The following is a 15,777-nucleotide window of genomic DNA, read 5'->3' as shown; positions in this document are numbered from 1 at the left end:
TAGGTGACCATAAAAGACAGTCACTAAGCAGGCAAGACCAAGTGGGGGAATTAACTCCAGAGAGCCTTACAGCAGGTTGGCGTCATTGAGGATAAAGCTCACAAGGACGTTTTCCCTGAAATAGAACAATGTTAAATGATGATGAAGCCATCTGCTGTTTGCCAAGCTGTAGTATCGTGTCCTAGACCAGAGTAGAAACAAAATGTTCCCGGGAAGCCCTTCCGCTGATTGACCTACACTTTGACAAATGGAAGGCAGCAGAGGTGGGATCAAAGATGATGGGATGGAGGACATGGAGGAGCATTACAGATTCACCCATCCGTCCATCCAACAGCAGTTAATTCACCACGCACCCTGGCCCAGGCTCTAGGAGAGGCAACGAGGATAGAGTAAACAGGATAGATAAAATACATATGGCTCCCACAGAATGGTGTTTCTTACTACCTCTTTTCTGGATTTGGGCTCCTTTCTGCTTTTCTCCCCTTTTATACCTCTTTTCTGGATTTGGGCTCCTTTCTGCTTTTCTCCCCTTTTATAATTAAATGTCCTATAGACATAATTATATAGGATCATGAAACCAATAACCATATATCTACCACCTAGCTTTTTAAAAAACAATTGAAACTTGCTGTGTGCTTCTCCCAGTTATTCCTTCCTTCCCCACCTCCCACTTCCCTCACAACCTCTATCCTGAATCCCATGTTTATCATTCCCATGTATATATCCCACTCATGTACCATATGGAACTTTCAGCACAACTCATAGAGGTACTCAGTAAACACTAGTCAAAGAAGATATTGCAACCTGAGGCCATACACACCCAGCCTGAATATTTAAACTCCCATCTGGTTTCTGTCACTGGGACTCAAACGCTTTGATTTATTGCTGGGATTTGAGATTTTGATGCACTGGCATATCTGGTTTTGAGGCATTCGAGTTTAAAGGGGCTTTTACAAGAATTCTTCCAAGTACAGCTGCTTTAGGAGACCCTGTTGCTCCTGAATAAGGAAAATATGGGCTGTGACTGTGCCTACATTCCTTGAATATAGGGTTTTCAACACAGCTGTCCTCTGCACCTTGCCTGGAGCCTCTGGGTAGCCAACTGCAGAAACCAGAGTAGCTTCTCAGATTCTGAAACTAAAACACATCTTGCTGCTGCTGCCAAACTATTCCAAGAACTGCATGAAACGCTCAGAGAAAAATTATCTTTGTCCACAGACTACAGATCAAGAAACTGAGACTCAGGATGTTTCAGCAACTTGACTAAGGTCACATAATGAGTTTGAAATGGAAGGGAGACTACTAACTCTTTATCCAGTGATAATTGTTACCATTTACTGAGCACCTGCTGTGTACCAAGCACTGTACATGTGGCATGCCATCCAATCCTACCCAAGCCTATGATGGCAGGTACTGCTGTTATTCCATTTTAGAGAGTAGAATTATGGCCCAGAGATCAAATGATTTGTCCACGGTAACAAGGACTAGAACCCAGAACTCTTAAATCCAAACCTTAATCTTAAGTCACCATGTCCCAGGCATCCCTGGTGGCTCAGTGGTAAAGAATCTGCCTGCCAATGCAGGAGATGTAAGTTCAACCCATGACCCAGAAAGATCCATTAAAAAAAAAAGAAAAAAGAAGTCATCATGTCCCTCTTCTTCAGTAGCAACTGTAAACACACAACATGGTTGAAGTTGGAGAGGATGCAAAATGTGTGTGTTCTGCAGAAACCACAGGGATGAAAATGGAGATGGGAGTAGGGGGATGGTTTAACTCGGGGTGAAGCCCTCCCAGAGAATAAGTCTATGGGTCTTATCAACCAAGAAGTAGGGGTGGGAAAGAAGGTGACTGAGAATATTCTGTACAGAGATATCTGAGAAGCACCTCTACCCCTGTTGCAAGGGCGGCCAGACACAGCCAACTTGAAAAAGAACCAAAGCTTGCAATGTGGTTCTGGATCATTGACATCAGAACATGATGATCATTCTTCGGTCTCTAGATCTCTCCCTCTTCACCGGTCTATTTCTGGTTTTGCCTGTCCTCACTCTAAATGATATACAGTTCAGAAGAAGGGGGTTATGATTTCCAAAATGACCCCCACTTTCATCTTCTCTGTGGGAACAAGAGGGCTCACAGAGCTGACATCTTCCAGTGTTCCATGCTGATATTTATCCAAAGTTCAAAGGCAATTGCTTTGGGGGAGTAAATACACACCCACAGATGCAAGCTAATTATGCAAATAGGGTCACTGCTGGATGGACAAGAGCTGCAGTCTGGTAAAGACTAAAGCGATGCCAGCCAAGACCCGGAGAGAAAGGCAAAACACATTTGCAAAGGCCACTCTGTGTATCCTTGGTTAATGCTGTTAGAAACCGTGCTAGTGTGACCGACTGACTTGATGAAGGCCATCTGCAATGTCCGAGTTTGACTGCTGTAGGCCACACACGTCCTAGAGGCCACAGCCATCCTAACATCTTTCCCATGAAAACGAGGACTCCTCCCTGGACCATCCAAGTGGATTGTGAGAACTATTTGCAGTCAGGAGACTCTCACAAATTAGCAAAAGCAAGCTTGAAACAAAGCATAAGGAAGCAGCAAAAACACCTGAAGGACCAAAGAGGAATTCAAATAAATATCACCTTCAAAGGATCGTACCTGGATTCCCACCCCATTCTTGCCTGGTTCACTGGGAGATGTTTTTCTTCTCTGTCTAGAAGAGACCCAAAGGACCACAGTCCCTGAGGAAGACATGGCAGTCACCACTCAAGAGTGATGGCAGCAGCTTCCATGACAAAGGACAGAGCGGTCAGACAGACAGAGGGGCTCATACTGTTTGGAAGGGAAGGCTTCTTTTAGATATCAGAACCACATTTCCAAATACTCCATCCTGCACGTTCTATTTATAAATTGAATTCTTTTTTAAGCTTACATTCATTTTAGGTTGGCAAATTTGATAGCTTGGACCTTCTTCATGGAAACCTCCAGTAAAGAACTAAATTTTAAAACCTCAGACAACAGGGATTTGGGGGTAGCTATTCTAGCTGTGTTCCCAATCCACTGGAACTTAACAAGATATGGAGAAACAACAAAACATAATAGCTAGAGTGGTGGGTTTTGGAATCAGATTATCTGGGGTTTGGTCCCAGCTTGTCACTTACTAGTTATGTTTCCTTTGGCAAATGACTAAAGCAACTCGGAAAAGTTACACCACCTCCCTAAACCTTTTTCATCTATAAAATGGGAATCAGAATCTCCGCCTCACAGGATTCTCAGAAGGATTAAACGAGATCCTGCATGTACAGCCCCAGTTGTGGTATGCAGTACATCAAAGTATTCAATAAACGGTAGCTATTACCCATACATACATAGAGAGGCACAATTCAGAAATGGAGTATAAGAAAGAGCTAGTCTCGATCAAACAGACAGATGTGCGAGAGAGGAGTGATAAAGAAGTGGGGTTTTTTGTTTGTTTTTATTTTTTTTAATATGAACCATTTTTTATTTTTATTGCTTCCCTGGTGGCTCAGACAGTAGTCTGCCTGCAATCAGGGAGACCAGGGTTTGATCCCTGGGTTGGAAAGCCCCCCTGAAGAAGGAAATGGCAATCCACTCCAGTATTCTTGCCTGGAAAATCCCATGGACAGAGGAACCTGGCAGGCTACAGTCCATAGGGTTGCAAAGAGTCAGACACAACTGAGCAAAATCACATATTTAATTTACTACAATATTGGTTCTGTTCTGTGTTTTCAGTTTTTTGGCAACAAGGCATATGGGATCTTAGCTCCCCAACCAGGAATCGAACCCATACCCCCTACATTGGAAGGCAAAATCTTAACCACTGGACCAGCAGGGAAGTCCTAGAAGGAGTGTTTTAGTTGTCAGGAGAGCTCCACTGAGCAGGAAGAGATTCTGAAAGGCGGTAGCATGGAGAATGGCTATTACATAGAGAGGAACCACCTGGGTTTTAGAATCACACGTCCCTGGGCTCAGATCCTACCACTTCGTGGCTGTCTAATCTTGAACCAAGTTAACTAACCTCTCCGAGACTTTCTTTACTCATCTGAAGAGTGAAAACAATAATCAGCACTTCACAAAGTAATTGGGAAGATGAAGTGAGACATATAGGACAGGTGCTGGTGTGCAAAAGGGACCCTAGCAGTGAATTTTGTAGTTATGACAAAGGCGTGATGGCAAGATCAGGAGAAATGCTAGAATAAGAATAGATCCTTCTAGCTGCCATTCATTCATTACATATGTACTAAATGCCAGGTATTGGTCTAATCTCTTAGAGCAGGGGTCCCCAACCTCCAGAATCTATCTAATGCCTGATGATCTGAGGTAGAGCTTGTAATAATAGTGGAAATAAAAGTGAAAGTCACTCAGTCATGTCTGACTCTGTGACCCCATGGACTATAGTCCATGGAATTCTCCAGGCCAGAATACTGGAGTGGGTAGCCAGTTCCATTCTCCAGGGGATCTTCCCAACACAGGGATCAAACCCAGGTCTCCCACATCGCAGACGGATTCTTTCCAAGCTGAGCCACCAGGGAACCCAAATAATAGTGGAAATGAAGTGCACAATAGATGTAATGCACTTGAGTCATCCCAAAACGATCCCCCTGCACCTAAATCATGGAAAAATCATCTTCCACGAAACTGGTCCCTGGTATCAATAAAGGTTGGGGGCCACTGCCTCAGAGGCTTGTTACAGGGAGGTCACAAACATTGTGAGTCAGGTGACGTGGATTCAAATCCAGACTCTGCGTTTCTTCCCTGTATTACCACGGGGAAGTCATTTAATCTTCCCAACCTTTAGTCCCCTTGTTTGTAAAATGCAGGTTCTAATTGTGCTTTCTTTGATGGTTAGGTGGGGATTAAATGAGATAAGGGGCGTGAAGTCACTAACACCATGCCCAGCTCATAGAAAACACACTGTGACGTTAGCTGTCATGACTATTTACGTGCATTTTCGCACTTAACCTTCACAACAATCCCGTGAGTTGGGTGTTATTGTCCCCTATTTATAGATCAAACAGATCTGAGGCTCTGAGGATCAATCACTTGTCTGAGGTCACAGAAAGGAAGCAGTGAGGCTGGCTCTGCAAGCCTAGAAAATTTCAGCTTCTTTGTTCTTTTCACTTTTCAGATCAGCTGGTGAATGGTGCCAGGGTTGAGGCAATATGACAGTTATTTTTAAAAGCATCTCATGCCATAACCCTCATCAGTCCTTTGTCTTCTGGTTGTCCCTACACCTTACCTCCCATCTGTTGAAGGCCTGAGGTTTAAGGTTGTCTATGACCCTGAATGCAGCTAGTGAGCACCTTGGTGCGGCCTCTCTGGGGACTTGCAGCCTCACAAGGTTGACAAGGTTTATGAAATGTCCATTCTGATTTGCAAACAGGTCTGACACAGACATGCTTCCAGCTGGCTGGTGATTTTGATAACAACCCCTCCTCCTCAGTGCCAATTAACAGAAATTAAATGTCCCTGGCACACTTTGTAATTCAGGAAATGTATGTGCTGATTAGTTAAACCCCTGCTGGACATGCCATTATGACCAAGGGGCTCCAGGCCAACATCCCAGCTCTCACTCCATCTCCATTTAAAGTCACAGAATGTTTTCTTCCTGGGTAGAAATCAATGTAACCTCATTCACTTATTCATTCATCTTCATTCAACAAATATTGATTGAGCATCCACTGTGTGTGAGGTTTTGTTCCATACACTTCACAACAGTGAACAAAGCAAAGCAAGTAATACTCCTGCCTTCATGAAGGGCAATAAATGGAAAATGATTAAACACACAGGATTATTTCTATATGACAGATGCTATGAAGGAAACAAACTGGTGGGACAGACAATGACTGGAAGGTATGAGTGACATTAGGTAGAGTGGACAACAATGTTTCTCCAAGGAAGCCAGCTTCCTTGATTCCTGAGATTCGAAGACTGAGAAGAACTCAGACATGCACAGTGACGAGATGAACAGGAACAAGCTCAAAGTGTCAAGGAAATTCATTCATTTATCAAACACTTTTGGTCATCAATCAATTATGTGTTGAATGAACAATTGGAGAATAAATGAATCCTCCCTTTTCCTGCCAAGAAGGATCTTCACAGGAAGAATGAACTTAAAGGAGATGCCACAAACTTAGAGGCAATTTGCTTCCCTTTTCTCTGGCCCCATTTCATCCCTCAAACAAGGGGCTTGGATCATGTATTAGCATTCCAGGACTGCAGGATCATAAAAACTCACCTTCTAAAGGGACTGGCCCTCGCAGCTCCTTAAAGCCATGACTCTGCAGCACGCAAAAAGCAATCTCATTTTTCTAAGTGGTCAAATGGTTGTTTGGAATTATGTAGACAAGGCATGAAATGTCATCTGCTTTGTTATCATTAGGATACATTTATTGAATTCCCACGCCCACTTACGCATTCTGAGAATACTTATTATCGGTTGCCAGCCTCTTCCCTCCCTTCCTCCTTCCCCCTCCCCACCCCCAGCTCCTTCACCCTCTTTCGCTCTCCTCTCTCTGGCATAGCAATGAACAGCCCAGGCTATAGAATCAGAACACCCGTTGTACCTCAAATGTGACTCACTATGTCACTCTGGGTAAGTCATTTCACCTCTCTGAGTCTCAGTTTTCTCATCTATATAGTAAGAAGAATAATAGAGGCCATCTCATGACAATCATATAAAGTATAATAAATACTGAGCCACTGTTATCCTCATTTTGTTGATTAGGATATAAGATTTTAATAACTCTATTTAGGTTTTTAAGGCAAAAGAAACTCCAGTAATGAGTGTGATCATGAGCCAGTTTAATGGTCTGTATCCATTTAATGGTCTGTATGGTTTTCCGTTCTTTGAGATGATCAAGAAGCAGGATTTTAATACATAACCTTGAAGAGGTTTCTTAATTTATAGTAATACTTTTGAGCCAATAATGAGAGACAGACCCCCTGCCTTGTGCCAGACACTCTTTTATGTGCTTTACTTATATTGACTGGTATTTTTAAATTTTCCTCTTTTGTTTATTTTTAATAGGAAGATAATTACTTTACAGTGTTGTGTTGGTTGCTGCTGTACAACAATGTGAATCAGCTGCGTGTATACATATGTCCCCTCCCTCTTGAGCCTCCCACCCCCCATCCCACCCCTTTAGGTCATCACAGAGCACAGAGCTGAGCTCCCATTAGCTATCTGTTTTACACACAGATATATGTAGTGTATATGTCAATCCTACTCTCTCATTTCGTCCCACCTTCTTTCCCCACTGTGCCCACAAGGCCATTCTCTACATCTGCATTTCTATTTAAACCTGAAAATAGGTTCATCAGCACCATTTTTCTAGAACAAGACAAGGGTGCCCACTCTTGCCACTCTTACTCAAAATAGTTCTGGAAGTCTTAGCCATGGCAATGAGAGAAGAAAAAGATATATTGACTGATTTTAAAATCTCACCATAACCAGACAAAGTAAACACTATCACTATGTCCATTTTACAGATAAGGAAACTAAGACCTAGAGAGATTAAGTAGTTTCCATGGGGTCACACAGCTGGGACTTGGTGGAGCTTGGGAATAAAGCCAGGCAATTGGACTCTAGTGTTCACTGGAAGCTGCTTGCCACCTCATTTAAGATGAGACACCAAAGTTTTCCTGCAGACACCAGGGTTTTCTACTTCAATAGACCTGTCCCCTGATCACTTAATAAACAAAGAATCATCACCTGCCAATCCTAAAGCCCCTGGCCTGTAGACACAGGACTGATATGAGCTGCTACCCGGTACAGCACAATGCCAGCCACAGGTAAATTCACACCTCCTGCCACTGATGGGATTTTGAGGTGTCTATTAAGATGTCAGTGGATCCTAGAGTTGAAGTTCTTTCTATATCACTTAGCACAACCTGGAAGGTCAGATTCATGTGGCAGTCAGCCCTCCATTGGCAGTTACTTCCTATCACTACCCTGTCCCTGTGCTGACTCTCAGAAATGCTACATCACAATAAAGGTACTTGAAGAGCTAACAAACTGCTACTACTCCCTTGAGATCAAGAAGCAGTCAACTCAAATCACCTTACCTGAAGTTTCAGAGGGATATGCCCCCAGCTGCTGATGTCAGGCCTGATGTGCAGACCAAACCAGTCATTTCTGGGCCCACTGTGATAGCTATGGGTTGACCCATCTCTAAAGGCAGGTGCCCAGCATCAGAGCCGGTACCCACTTAGGCAAAGATAAAAGAAGCAGGATATGACTAACACAGGCACTTTCCCTTTTAAGGACTAAAAGTTGTGAACTTACTTGGTGATCCAGTGGTTAAAACTCTATGCTTCCAATGAAGAGGGCATGAGTTCAATCCCTGGTCAGAGAACTAAGATCCCGCTTGCTGTATGGCATGGCCAAAAAAGATAATAATAAAAAATTTTTAAATAATAAATAAATGTTGTGAACAGCAAGCTGAAACTCCTGCCCACATTTGGGGGTGGACAATGGAGACAGTGTAACTCCAGATCCTATGTAACTTATTATCTTGATGGGAGGCAGACTCTGTATTTATGCCTGCTTCTCCCTCTGAATAGGAAGCAGCCCCATTAAGCCCCTCATGGCTCTTACCTGCTGTTACGGAGAGTGAAGCATGTCAACAAAGGAGTAAGGCCCGCAATTCACTGGCAGGCCCTGAGAGGGTAAAGAAGTTCAGTGGTTAGCCCAGATGTGGCTGCCTGCTTGAAAGCTCAGCCTCCTTCAGTACACTCTGTCTCTGTAACAACAAATCATAGTTTGGCCTTTCAAGAGTTGGGAGTTCGAGTCAGACTCCCCAGATTGCTGTTTCCCATAAATTTTGCTTGCAAGATCCAACTGTCCCATGTCACCCTGAAAAGAGTGAGGCTGTGATCATCACTAAAGTTTCCCCAAAGAGAAAACTGGCCTGTTAAATCAGCAGGAGTCCTTGGATAGAAAAGAAATCAGGCTCCAAAGGAAAGCCATTGGACAGGAAATGGAAAATTCCCTCTCCTACTTATTTCCTGTTTTACTGGGTTTTCGTGGAACTCACTTGTGGACAAACCCTGAGCCTGGGTCTTTTAGAAAACAAGTCTTTCTCAATGTTCTGGGACCACTTTCCCATTACCCTCTTAGTTTTCTCCTGTCCCCCTTCAGCATAGTCAGTTGGGACTTCATTTGCGTCCAGAAGGGCCAAGAGCCAAGCACTGGCAGCAAAGTCGTAGAGAGCAGCCAGCTCCTGTGATGCCCATCCAAACCGCCTGCCCTCACCTGGACAAGGGAAAGCCAGAAGTGTTGGTTGCACTTCCTCCTGAATGTGCTCAGGAAGAGAAGAGGCCCCGAAGAGGCCCCAAGGGACACACAGGGAGGGGAGGACATTGGCCACATGTGTGGGGGTGATAGGGATGCAGGTTGAGTTTGGAAATCAAAATACAATATTTCAGGCTTTGAAGAACTTCTAAGGCCTTGTAAATTTTAAATTATTTGAAATAATTTCAGATATCTAGAAATGTTGCTAAAAATGTACAAGGGATTCCTGTATACCCTTCATTACTAGGTTCCCTAGATATTAACATTTTCCTATGTATGTTTTGACCCTCGCTCTTTTAAATATGTATATACATATATACTAATTAAATGTCAAATTAAAATTTAATATAAATTATATATATAATCTTTCCAAACCATTTGAGAGCAAGCTAAAAATGTTCATTTTCCCCTAAAATATTTCAGTGTGTATTTTCTAAAAACAGGGATGTTTTTATAAACCACAATATAATTCCAAAATCAAGAAATTAATATTGATATGGCACTATTAACTAATCTACAGCTCTTATCCAATTGTCCTATTCCTTTACAGAGAATAAAGGTTTTAATGTCCTGTCTAGGATCCCATCCAGGACCACACATTTGTCTCTTTAGTTTCTTTTCATCTGTAACAGTTCCTTGAGTCATTGTCTGCTATGATCCTGGCATTTCAAAGAACATAGGCCATTTATTTTAGAGAATGTCTCTCACTTAGGGTTTGTCTGGCATTTCTTCATCAATAGATTCAGACTGTTCATTTTTGGCAGTAATGGATAATAATCCTTACAAGTAATCAAATAGGAATCCTTGAGTCTATACTATATACATTGAGTAATGAGAGAGAAGGAAGAGCTCTGCCTGACAGTAGAGTCCCAGCTAAAAATATAGAAGGAATGATGGAATTTTTTTTTAAATCACCATTTGGTAACCACTACAGTAGCAACTGGCTTGGGCAAGAGTCACCCATGGATATTAAAAGTAGTGGGTAAAAGCCTGAAGAGCTCAGAGTATCTCCTCCAAAGATACTTATTAATCTAAAAATGGAAAATAGCAACTTGATAGTGGAGAACGCTGGTAAACAACCACCTTAACCCAAAGATCAAGTTAGCATCCACAGAAATGGGAAAATAGAGAGTATGTGTCTCCTGATATGATGAATGGAGAACACTGTATCTCTCTTGTGAAATTAAAAGACATACTCCTGCCCAAACTACTTAAAATTGTTAAAGAACTGTAGTTGGAACCGGGCTGCATTTACACACAATAGATTCTGAAATCCTTTTCACCTTCACAGATCCTGCCTTGGAAATCTTCCTTGGAGGAGTAGTAATAATGGGATACTGAAGAGAACAAACCGTCTGCTTGGATGGAAACTCCTTGGTGCAGAGTTCTGGGCCATGTGATACTCCCTGGACATCAGGGACGCTACAGGAATACCAATAGGCTGGCCTCCAAGACAGAAGGGGAATAGGAGAAAAAGTAAATCTGTCTTCCCACAATATCAATGGGTGGTGGGCCAGGCTGGAGGAAACACACAAGCCATGTGACATTACAGGTTACACAAGACCCTTGGCCCTCCTGTTTTTCTGTTCTGCTGTCAAAGCCAAATTTCCCCTTGCCAATTTCTCACACCTTGGCACCTAACCGACAAATGAAAAGACCAGACATCAAATGCCTCCCAGAGTTGTGTCTATCCTGTCACTCCAGCTTGGTTTAGAGCAATGCAGTGGGGTGGTATCATATTCTCCTCTCAGGTGTTCAAGCCAGAGAAGCCAGGGTTCCTTCACAATGTCCCCAGCCTTCACCTCCTCCCTTGACCACACACGCTGCATCACTCCACCACATCTGCATTCTTTTCCATTCCAATTCCATTCTGTCTTTTCACCCTGATACTTTCTGATCCAGAGAGTTTTTGTTAGAAGCCCCACAGCATTGGCTTTATCTGCCAAAAGGTAAGTGAGGAGGCAAGAGGCACAATGAGACTACAGAAAGGCTAATGCAGTAATGACAGCTCCTTCTCACACATGGTCTGTGAGGCTGCCACCAGTTGTCAGTCATCTCTTTTCTCTCAACTACCATGACTAAATGTTGGTTCAATTTTCTCTGGTGTGAATTCGGGTTTGGTTGGCTGCTGTTTAGAGTTGGAAGCAATGAATATGGAGATGCTGCCTTCAGATTCTGGAATCTACTTGTTACAACCATGAAGCCCTACAGCTCACCTATAGATAGGTTTCAATGACTTCACTTTTCAGGGCACTCACAGAATGTCAGAGTTGGGAGGAATTTTAATTTTATAGATGATATACCAAAACGTTAGGTATAGGCAAGCTGTCCACACAAAAGCAAGTTGTATAAACTGGGTTGGGGAAAACAATACAACTTTTAATTCCCAAAAAACATTAGTTCACGTTGGCTAATTATAAATATGTCTTCAAGGCTCTCTCATTCAGATTTGCTTCTTCTTAGACTGGCCGTGGAGAAGGCAACGGCACCCCACTCCAGTACTCCTGCCTGGAAAATCCCATGAACGGAGGAGCCTGGTGGGCTGCCGTCTATGGGGTCACACAGGGTTGGACACGACTGAAGCAACTTAGCAGCAGCAGCAGCAGCAGCAGACTGGCCTCTGCCTCTCACATTTAGAACAGCAAGAAAGCACCACTCCCAATATTTACACATGCTGTTTTTTTCATCTCTGGAATCTTTTCACAGCTTACAGTTTCATGGAGGGTTTCATGAAGATTTAGCTTTTTCTTTGAACCTGCTTAGCCAGTAAAACAGATATTTTTTCCCCAAAGCACAAATTAAAGAAACTGATTTGTTCCCACCCAAATTCAGAAGCTTAAGAAAAGCTCCCCCATTCCCTAAAGTTTTCATCTCTGGACTGTCAGCTTCAGAATATAGATTTCAAATGGCCATGAGTCAAAAGTGGTGGAGGTATGCGGAGGCAGATTCAGATGAATTTGAGTGATTAGAATGAGGTCAGGCCAGAAATCCACCTGAGAATAGTTTGCTAATCATTAGTTCTGAGTTTCATCTTCTGGAATTGTTGCTTCTTATATTGGGTCAGGGAGAGGGTATTGTTTAGAGGAAAAAAAGAAAGAGAAAACTTCACCTTTCCATGCAAATATCAGCAGATAATCTATAGACTCTTGTGTCTCTGCTTGTTTTTTCAGTACAGTGTTTTTTAATAGACCAACAGAGAATCTTTATGAGGTAATATGTATGTGAATAATGTTTATAGAAGGGGTATTACATGTTAGTCATTATGAACAATTGTGTAAATAAACCTTAGACATGTAAAATATATTATAAAAATTATGTTATAGGGCCAGGGACACTTTTCATATCTTTGTTCTAAAACAAAGAGAGTTACAGGGCTGGCAGCTTATTTCTTTGTTAGTATATGCCACTAGAAAGCCAAAAGGTGTGGTGGGGTTTCATGTGTTTATTTTCTGGTTTTGTAATTTATAATGATCTGAATGGATTACTTTGAAATGGCTGTTGCTTATGTATGGGTGTTGTTTGCCCACAAGGAGTTATCAGAGATCCTTTCCACATTTTGTATCTTAGAAAATCAAAAGGAATTTTCTAGTGAGAGGAAAAATACATAGAAGAAGCCTCCACTGTTGGGTAACTCAGATTTGTACCACTGACAGTGTCTAGTAAGTCCAAGGAAATAGACAGCTTAAGATCAAGGTTGTTGTCTTTCACTTAAACACTGGATGTTGGATAACTTTTCTCCTGGGAAGGAAGCACAAATTTTTGTTAATTTCTTTCTTCATGGACTTGACAAGTTCTAGGGGAAATCAGAAGTCATGGCCCTTAAGCCACCTTGCTTCAGGACAACTCTCTACCATCCATTTTCAAAGAACCATCCGTGTATTAATTCTGTTTGATATTCCATGATTCATTGGCAGACTCAACGCTTTTAGAGCCCAGAGTTTTACTTTTTTGGATTTGTGGCTCTAAAGAAGTGCTAAGTTTGCTCTACCGCCCAGGCTGATCAGAAGCAGCAAAGGGAAAGCAGTGGGGGTGGAGGGGGGCTTCCTTGTGGAGAGGTTCACTCACACTTCTAACCACCTCTGACCACAGCTGAGAGAAGCTCTGGGCCCATAGCCAGTGCACGATATGCCATCTACTCTTCACACAGCGAGGGGTCATCATGTGAGAGTGGAGAGGTCACCCCAGTCTCCTTTGCCAAAATTTCATATTGTTCCCAGCTATAAGCTTGTGAAACGCAGTATGTGTTTTCGGTCAAAACAATAAAAGAGGTTTATTTTTCACTTAATAGACTCATCCCTCAGGCCTGGTGTTTTTTTGTTTTTTTGTTTTTTTCAGTAGCTGACTTGGAGAGGGGAGTACTTTATCATGTATTAAATGTCAACACTGAGCCTTTTATTGTTCCCAAAGGGTTTTGGCTGCTGGCAGCTTCCCTGCACACCCAAAAGCAGGGCTGGGAGGAGAGGAGTGACTCTGTCAGACAGGAATTGCCTATTTTCAGTGGGGATGACTGGAGGCAGAGTGAGTGACACTTCCTTTCCACGCTCCCCAGGCTGAGTTCACCTCCTTAGAACAAATCCCGGTTTGTAAAACCACAAGGGGGCCAAGACAGCCTCTTGGCCAGAAACTTTCTCTGCTTGCTTAGTGCACAGCCTCAAGAGTCTGACTGCCTGTCACCTGCTAGCTGTGTGGCCTTGGGCAAGTTACTTAATCTCTCTGTGGTTCTTGTCTGGAAAATGGAACTATAATAGCAGTTTCCTGAGGAATATTAAGGATTAAATGTCCTAAAATATGTAGAGTGATTTGAATAGTGCCTGGCGCATACAAGCACTCAATTCATGTTTTACCACCTTCATAATATTTGCCCTATCCACCAACCATTTATATTATCGTTTACTTAATGTTCCTCTTCTAATTAACTTAATTTTAATCTAAAACTTGATAGAAAACTTTATATCCCAACTGTAAATGGAAAAGTATATCATTTACTATCAATATAAGGTAATAGTAATAGTAGCTAGCTAATATTTACCAAGTCCTTGCTCCTTTCTGAACATTGAGCTAAGTGTCTTGACTAGTTAAAATCCTCACAACCCTGTGAAGTTAGTACTGTCATTTTACAGAGGAAGACACTGAGGTACTGACAGATTTGCAAATTTGCCTGTAGTTACACAATTAGTAAATAAAGGAGGCAGCTCAGCTTCAGACCCCACGGTCCTCAGCACTGCTCTATGCTGCCACGCTAACAAAAACAAGAGTATTCTACTCACGTGGTAGATGGTGAGTGAACTAGTTTCCTACGGCTGCTGTAACAAGGAACCACAAACCTGATGGCTTAGAACAACGTAAATTTATCCTCTCACAGTTCTGGAGGCTGGAAGTCCAAAATCAAGATGTTGGCTGGGCAGTGCTCCCTCTGAAACCTCTAGGAGAAGATATTCCCTTGTCTCTCCCAGCTGATGCTAAAGCTGAAGCTCCAATACTTTGGCCACCTGATGTGAAGAGCTGACTGATCGGAAAAGACCCTGATGTTGGGAAAGATTGAGGACATGAGGAGAAGAGGGCAACAGAGGATGAGATGGTTGGATGGCACCACCAACTCGATGGACATGAGTTTGAGCAAACTCCAGGAGACAGTGAAGGACAGGGAAGCCTGGCGTGCTGCAGTCCATGGGGTGGCAAAGAGTTGGACACAACTTAGCAACTGAACAACAGCTCCTACCTTCAGGTACCCCCAGGCACTCCTTGTTTTGTGGTAGCATCACTCCAGTCTCTGCCTCCATCTTCACACAGCTGTCTTCTCTCTGTGTGTCTCCACCTTTGTGTCTCATCTCCTCTTGTAAGGACAATAGCTATACTGGGTTAGGGCCCACCCTAATGACTCATCTTAATTACATTTGCAAGACTATTTCCAAATAAGGGCACATTCACATATACCAGGAGTTAGGACTTAAACATATCTTTGGTAGGAAGGGGTTGGGGGAGGGGCACAATTCAACAGCTGCCCACCTAAGGCCTTGAGTCTGGGGCTAAAGATTTACACGTGCTGGGGAGTTGTTCAAAGTCAGCAACAAGCTGAGGCTCTCTCCTTTATGCAGTCAGGATTGAAGGAGCCAGGACAAAGGAAGGACAATGCTCCTATATTACAGTGGTGTTCAGGGCCCAGTCCAGGTCCTATGGGATTCACTTTGCTGTACACCTGAAACTAACACAGCATTGTAAATCAACCATACTCCAATAAAAATTTAAAAATAAGAAAATAAAACATTAAAATTTAATTATCCATCTTCTGCCCCATCATCGATACTTTGGGAAAAGAGGCTTAGCATAAGAAAGCCATATAACAATTCTTCCAGCTTCCCAGACATCCCTTGTGAAAGGGGAAGATGGGGGGGTGGGATTCAACCTTCCCAACTCCACGCATGGTGTGGAGGGCACAAAGCTTACCTCTCTAACCTGCCTAACA

At 42.8% G+C, this 15,777-nt stretch overlaps 1 protein-coding gene across 3 annotated transcripts in view; it reads left to right on the top strand.

The window, feature by feature from the left end:
- The window catches only part of SH3RF2 (SH3 domain containing ring finger 2), a 151,135-nt gene extending 137,536 nt beyond the window's left edge, over positions 1-13,599 (top strand). For all 3 annotated transcript variants that reach the window (XM_025292503.3, XM_044947520.2, XM_044947521.2), the window contains one exon: positions 10,606-13,599. The gene's annotated coding sequence lies outside the window, so the exon portion shown is untranslated. The remainder of the gene's footprint in view (positions 1-10,605) is intronic.
- Positions 13,600-15,777: the final 2,178 nt, after the last annotated feature.

Source organism: Bubalus bubalis, chromosome 9 (assembly GCF_019923935.1).
Source record: "Bubalus bubalis isolate 160015118507 breed Murrah chromosome 9, NDDB_SH_1, whole genome shotgun sequence".
NCBI lineage: Eukaryota > Metazoa > Chordata > Mammalia > Artiodactyla > Bovidae > Bubalus > Bubalus bubalis.
Note: the sequence above shows the minus strand (reverse complement) of the source record. Positions and strands in the feature narration are given on the sequence as shown.